Source organism: Mus pahari, chromosome 4 (genome assembly GCF_900095145.1).
Source record: "Mus pahari chromosome 4, PAHARI_EIJ_v1.1, whole genome shotgun sequence".
Lineage (NCBI taxonomy): Eukaryota > Metazoa > Chordata > Mammalia > Rodentia > Muridae > Mus > Mus pahari.
This window is the reverse complement of record NC_034593.1, coordinates 109,339,020-109,345,505: the sequence shown is the minus strand read 5'-3', so window position 1 is coordinate 109,345,505 and position 6,486 is coordinate 109,339,020.

Genomic DNA, 6,486 nt, shown 5'->3' with positions numbered 1-6,486 from the left:
TGTGTGTGTGTGTGTGTGTGTGTGCGCATGCATCTGTCTGTATCTATGTCCAAGAGTGTGTTGCATCTGTCTGTATCTATGTCCAAGAGTGTGTATTCCTCGTGAAGTCCTAGTAGCTAGGTTTTAGGATGGCTCTTGATGACACTTTCAGACATCCTTACTGTTTTGTTTTATCCTCCTCTCTTTTTCTTCTGTGTTTATTTCCCTCTCCTCTCATTATTATTTAAGCCCCCGGCCCCTACCATGGTCCTTCTTTGCTTTCCTAGTTACAGAGTTATTTCAGGTTATAGATTCAACCTAAAAATATGGAACTAGGTACATCGGAAGTGAGGGAGCAGGCGACATTTGCCTTCTGAGTCTGGGTTTCCTCACTCAATAGGATATTCCTAGTTTTATCCATTTACCTTCAAATTCTATAATTTAGCTTTTTTGTTGCTGAATCGTGTCCCATGGTGTCCGTGTACAGGTCTTCTTCCTTTCTCTGTTCAGTGCAGGGATTGGGGGAGGAAGACAAGAACGGACAGCGAAGTGAGAGGTGATTTACCTCCTCCTTGCATTCGCCTTGACAGGCATAGCAAAGGGAACTGATTCTGCTCAGGTATTTCCAGTCAGGAAAGCCGGGGCATGTTCAGTGGATTATTTCTTACCCATGCAGCACAAGGCAGCTAGTGGAGATAATCTGAATTCTTGGCCTGGGGATTAAAGCAACTTCAGGTGAGCTGTGGTCACCAACTTTTGTCTTTTCTCTTGCTTTAGGGAAGTGTGCTAAGGGGAGTCGAGCAAATGGAGCAGGTTTTGCTTGGGGCGGTCACAGTGATTCGTGTGTCACTGCGGCCAACACTCTCTTTTTCCACTCACCCCCGTGTCTCTTCTTTTCCTTGATCCATCCTTAGCTCAGTGACCGTTTCAAATAAGCCATTTAGAAAAGATTATTGGGATGTAATGCTGGAATTCTATGGGTGTTTTTCTTACTGTCTCATTAAAATTATTTGGCTCAGCTCTTTTTAAATATAGCTTATAGCCGGTCGGCTCTCAGACAGAATAATATCAAACCGATCCTCTACTCTATTTTAATTCAATTGCCCAGTACCTAGTGTAATGAGCTTGGAAACCAGATGAAAACGAATTAGAGTAATAGAGACAGACAGTGCCTTTGCGTTTATGTTATGCCTTATAAATTTTGGTTACTCTGATTGGCTTCATTTTAAGTGAGAAAAATATAATCCACCATAGATGGCTATCAGTGTTCAAAGTCAGCTGAGACTACCTGAGATGGTATTCAGTAATTACAGCCTTGCAGTTTCTGGGAGATTCCATCCCCACCAGACCAGCTGTCTCATGTCCCCATTTGTAACACTGTTCATTATATTCAACCCACTGCCATCACTCTGGAGCCTTCAAAGTTGTTCTGGAGCCTACCTTACTGTAGGACATGGATAATGAAATAGTTAGATGGGACTTGTATTATAATTGCCTCACCTAACCCCATTTAGCTTGAAAAGTAGACTTAATAAAAGCGGGAGTGAAAGGCACTTTATGTTTTTAATAAGGAGTCTCGTATGGTATTACCTGCTGTTTATCATTGTGTGTCTCATTTCCTGGTTTTCCTTTGAGATACATGACAGAAGAAAGCCAAGCACATCTCTTAATCTTAAGGCTCTTTAAGAATCTATTGCAGTAATCTACTGAAATCGATCGATAACTCCAAGCTAACAGGAAGACTTCTAGTGTACCTAGGTGTGCTTATACAGTCGGGCAGACCTGCTACCCAGCAATTGAAGGCCTCCCTGCCTAAGAAAGCAGAGGGTTCCACTGTATAATAATTTAATGTTCTGTTTGCAAAAGGTAATTATAAAACTCTCATTCCATCTCCTGCTCCGATGGGCTCAGGATGAATTTAAAATGGATTAAGAGGAAATGGATAAGACGTTCTGTATTGCTGAACTCTGCCCAGTGTCATGATATGCAAACAGTGAGCCGAGCTCAGAAGCGACTAAACACACACTGAGGAGATGACAGGGCTCAGATGCGAGAACGCCTGCATCTGCCAGAGAAAAGGGCTCCTAAAAATAGTGCTAACAATTTACAGAAGAGAAAAATCTGTCTGTGGTGTAAAAATCTTTGAAGGTAGAGCTGCTTGGAGCTGCATGCTCTCAACATATTCATGATGTTGTGTTTGGAGAGGGGCATTTATTTTCTGTGCATTCATCGCAAATAAGAAAGTGAAATGGTGTCTATAGACCTGGAGTATGTGATGGGAAAAGACCAGACTGGGAATCAGGAGGGGATGCTAATTAGCTCTATGACATTTAGCCAGGCTAAGTTTCTTCCTAGGCCTGATGTATCAACTGGGTAAATGGTCTATGAAACTGAGAGCAGTCTCAGCCTTCTGAATAGTGTGTGTGTGTGTGTGTGTGTGTGTATTTATATGTGTGTGTATGTGTGTGTGTTTGTGTGTGTGTGTGTTGTAGGTAAGGTTGAATTTTTAGAACTTCACCTAATTCTAGCTAGATTTAGAGGCAAAAGTGTTCAAATTTAGGGATCACCTTTCTTTTTATTTTTGAAAAGATATATTTTGATTTTATGTGTATGTATATGCATATATATATACATGTACACACATGCACACATACATATATAGTATATATTATATATAAATATGTGTATACACACATATATAGTATATATTATATGTAAATGTATAAACACACACACACACACACACACACACACACACACACACACACACACACACTAGTGCTTGCCTGGTGCTTTTCCAGGTGAGGAAGGGAGTTCTGGATCATCAGCTAATGAAGTCACAGGTGGTTTTAAGCTGCCCTAAACAGGTGCTGGGAACTCAATCCAGGTTCTTTGCAAGAGCAATGAATACTCTTAACCACTGAGCCATCTTGCCAGCTGTGGGATCACATTGCTTTCATGTCATTTGATCCCTCTTTTTATCTTTAAGTCATTAGTAATTCTAAGTCATTCATATTAGCACAACAAGTTGAATAACACAGAGACATAGAGCTCTTCTGTGTGATGGGATCAGCAAGGACATCAAGGCTTGTACCATGTTGTTTCAACAGTACGTTCAATGCCTGCTTACATACTGATTTTCCTTAGAAGCGTTTCCTTGATAAAATTACCTTCTTCTGCACTTAATGATGCCTCATGAGTACAAATCAAGGGTAGGCTAACTGTGTTCCCCGGACTTAATCCTGGCCATGCTAAGCACACCCCCCTTTATAGCTGCTTTACCCTGCACAGGCAAAGTGGAATGGTTGTAAATGACTTTTTTTGTTCACACTCAAAAAATTTTCTACCTGGCCCTTTAAAGAAAATTGTTTGCCAGTCTTTTAAGTCATATGTTGCTCCCTGTTGGTTACTTTTCTTGTTGTTATTAAAAAAGAATAACATGACAAAAGTGACTTAGGGAAGGATTTATTATGGTACATCATAGTGGGGAAGGCGTGGGGCTGGAGTGAGACTCCTGGTGATACTGAATCAACAGTCAGGAAACAGGGGAGAGAGAGAGAGAGAGAGAGAGAGAGAGAGAGAGAGAGAGAGAGAGAGAGAGAGTTAGTTCAGCTGTCCAATTTACCTTTTCTTTTTATACAGACTGGAACTTGAGATGGGCTCACAGATTGATGCTACCTACAATTAGGCAGCCTAATCTAGAAGCTTATTATTATTATTATTATTATTATTATTACTTAACAAAATCACAGTCATTTGGTTTCACCATTGATGCAAGATGCTGGGGTAAAAGCCTGCTAACTAAAAGAGGCAGAGAAAGCACCCAGCTGGCCTTCCTCCTCCTTCAAATCTCAGTGTCCCTCCCTTCTAGTTCCTTTGTGTGTCTCTGCCATCCTCTGGACTCCCTCTTACTCCCCTCCTGTCAACTGGTTGCTTGCTCTACCTCTTGACATGGGGTTGACTTTATTTAACCATGTTTACAATATTCAAGCAGAAAGTTCTTGGATTAAAGGCATGCGCTAAGGTTGAGCCACACCATGACTAGAAACAGGTCTTTTTTGTTTTGTTTTTGTTTTGTTTTTAGAAGATGACACAATCTTGGGGTTCACAGTTCGATCAAATATCCTGTAGCAGAAACTCCCTTATGAAAATGTCCAAAGGTTTGCCTTTGAGATAATTCTAGGTCTTGTCAAGTTGACAATCAATGTTAATCATGACATGGCTCTTTGTCCTATCTTTAAAAAGACATACTACTCTACAGAATGGATATGTTATTGGGTTCATTCTGTAGGTTCAGGTGGTTAAGTTTTCCAGTGGAGTTCAGGTCCTATCAGATTCAAGGATCAAGATGGTGTCTTGGGGTCCTCTGCTCTCTTCTATTTAAGCCTCATCTCAGGCATTGTTCCCTCTTTGGTCATCAGTTCTGGTCTTCAGCTTTAATGATATTAAGGGACATTTTGTTTTGTTTCTTCTTCTTTTTTTTTCCTCCAGCTGCTAAAGACAGAAACCCCAGTAGGCTAGTGAGGAAACTTAGCTAGTAGCATCTTTTTGGCTTCCAGAGTGTGGGATGTCCTGAGGGGAAGATACTTCCTCAGGTCCGTGTGCAGCTGGTTACAGGGAAGCAAACTCTAGAAGCTCAAGCTCAAATGTCCCCTTAAGCAGATATTACCAGCAGTGGCTTTATTGTGCTGAGCTCTGGACTTTAGACCTCGGTGTAAGGCAATGGAGGGCGCACTCAGCAAAGAGTTCTTCGTGTTATGTTTCCAAGGTGGGTATCACAATGACTAGAGTTCTTCATAACTGAATGAATGTCTTTACATAACTGTCATTTGTTATGTTTTTTTATCCTCATATGACATAGTACCTGATAATGTTTCCCTTCTCTTCTGCAGTGTTCCCTTCTCACTTGGGTATGTTATCCATTGTATACTCTACATGTTAAAAGCCTTTTTCACCAATTGTTTCTTGACTTTATAGAACCTTTTGTTCATTGAAAAAAAAGAGTGTGTATTCAAGAGTATGAAGGAGTCATTTCTAAGTGGCTAAATATATCCAAGTCTTGTTGACTGGGAAGACTTGGGTAAAAGCGCTATTAAAAATTAGGTTCTTCTCCATAAACACATTTCATGTGATCATCAGAAGAAATCTCATTATTTAAAGAATACGAAAGAATATCATCCAAGTTTCTCTCTGCCTTTGTTGCATGACCTTTTCCTTGGAGGTGTGAATGTTTTTCTACATCAATTAAAAATAAATTCATTAAAATTAAGTAACAATAAACACAAGACGAAAAAGCAAAGCTACACATAAAAGCTTTTGGATATGACAGATGTGTTTACTGTTCAGGTCATAGGTGGTATCAAGGGTGTATACATATATTGCATATGTTAGTATGCCTCAGAAATCTGAAAGCAAAACAAACAAACAAACAAACAAAAAAAAACCAAACAAACCAAAAACCTCAAAGTTTGTAGTTAAAGACCAAGATGCATGAACACTTAGAACATCAGTCTACAGAAATTACTTGTAATGATGCACACTTTTTCTTAATCATATTAAAAGATACTTCACTTTATTTTTTCATGTAACTGTACAAAGAAGAAAATTGCATGTGTGTGCTCATATGTGTGCTTGTGCATAACGGGACTTGTTTGCTTCATAACCTTAAAGGCATAAGTAAAGCAATTTTGTGTGTTTAGAAGATTCACAAGAAGGCATGCATGGTAAAGCGACAGACCAAATGAATTTGATTCATAGTATTTTCTTTTTAGAATTCCAAATATGAAACTTTAACAGAGCTTTCATTATCCACAAACATAATTGTCTTTTAGATAATGGTCACATAGAGGCAAGGCAGCATTGCTTTAAACTGGTGCCTACCTGTAGCTTTTATTATTATTTATTTTTATTTTTTAAATTAAAATATAATTACATTATTTTCTTCATTTCTTCTTCTAAGCCCTCTCATGTATCTCACTGTTGCTCTCTTTCTTCAATGTATGGGCTCCATTTCTCTAATCATTATATATATATATATATATATATATATATATATATATATATATATATATGTATTTATGTATCATATAGGTATTTATACACCCATATATGTTCCTAAATATATAAATATAGCCTGTTCAATTTCATAACCTTACCTATGCCTATATTTTCTGTGTGTTGGATAACCGATTGATGTGCCTTACTGAGGAGGACTCTTCTGCTCTTAGCATTCTGTATTTGTCCGTAGCTCTTTGTCTAGGGTTGGAACCTTGTAAGTTTTCCCCTTTTGTGTCAGCACACTCCCTAATGGCTACGTAGCCATGCTGGTCACTGTTGCAGTTCCAAGTGAGGAAAGCAACTACTGGGCCATATCTAGGCAGTGTTCAGATCAGCCCCGTGTTTCCAGCCTTACCTTTAGCATCTGGGAAGCACCCAAGGGCAGCAACAATAGCCTATGATGCTTTAGGAGTCTCTTGAACAGTCATGATCAACACACTCAGAAGGGGG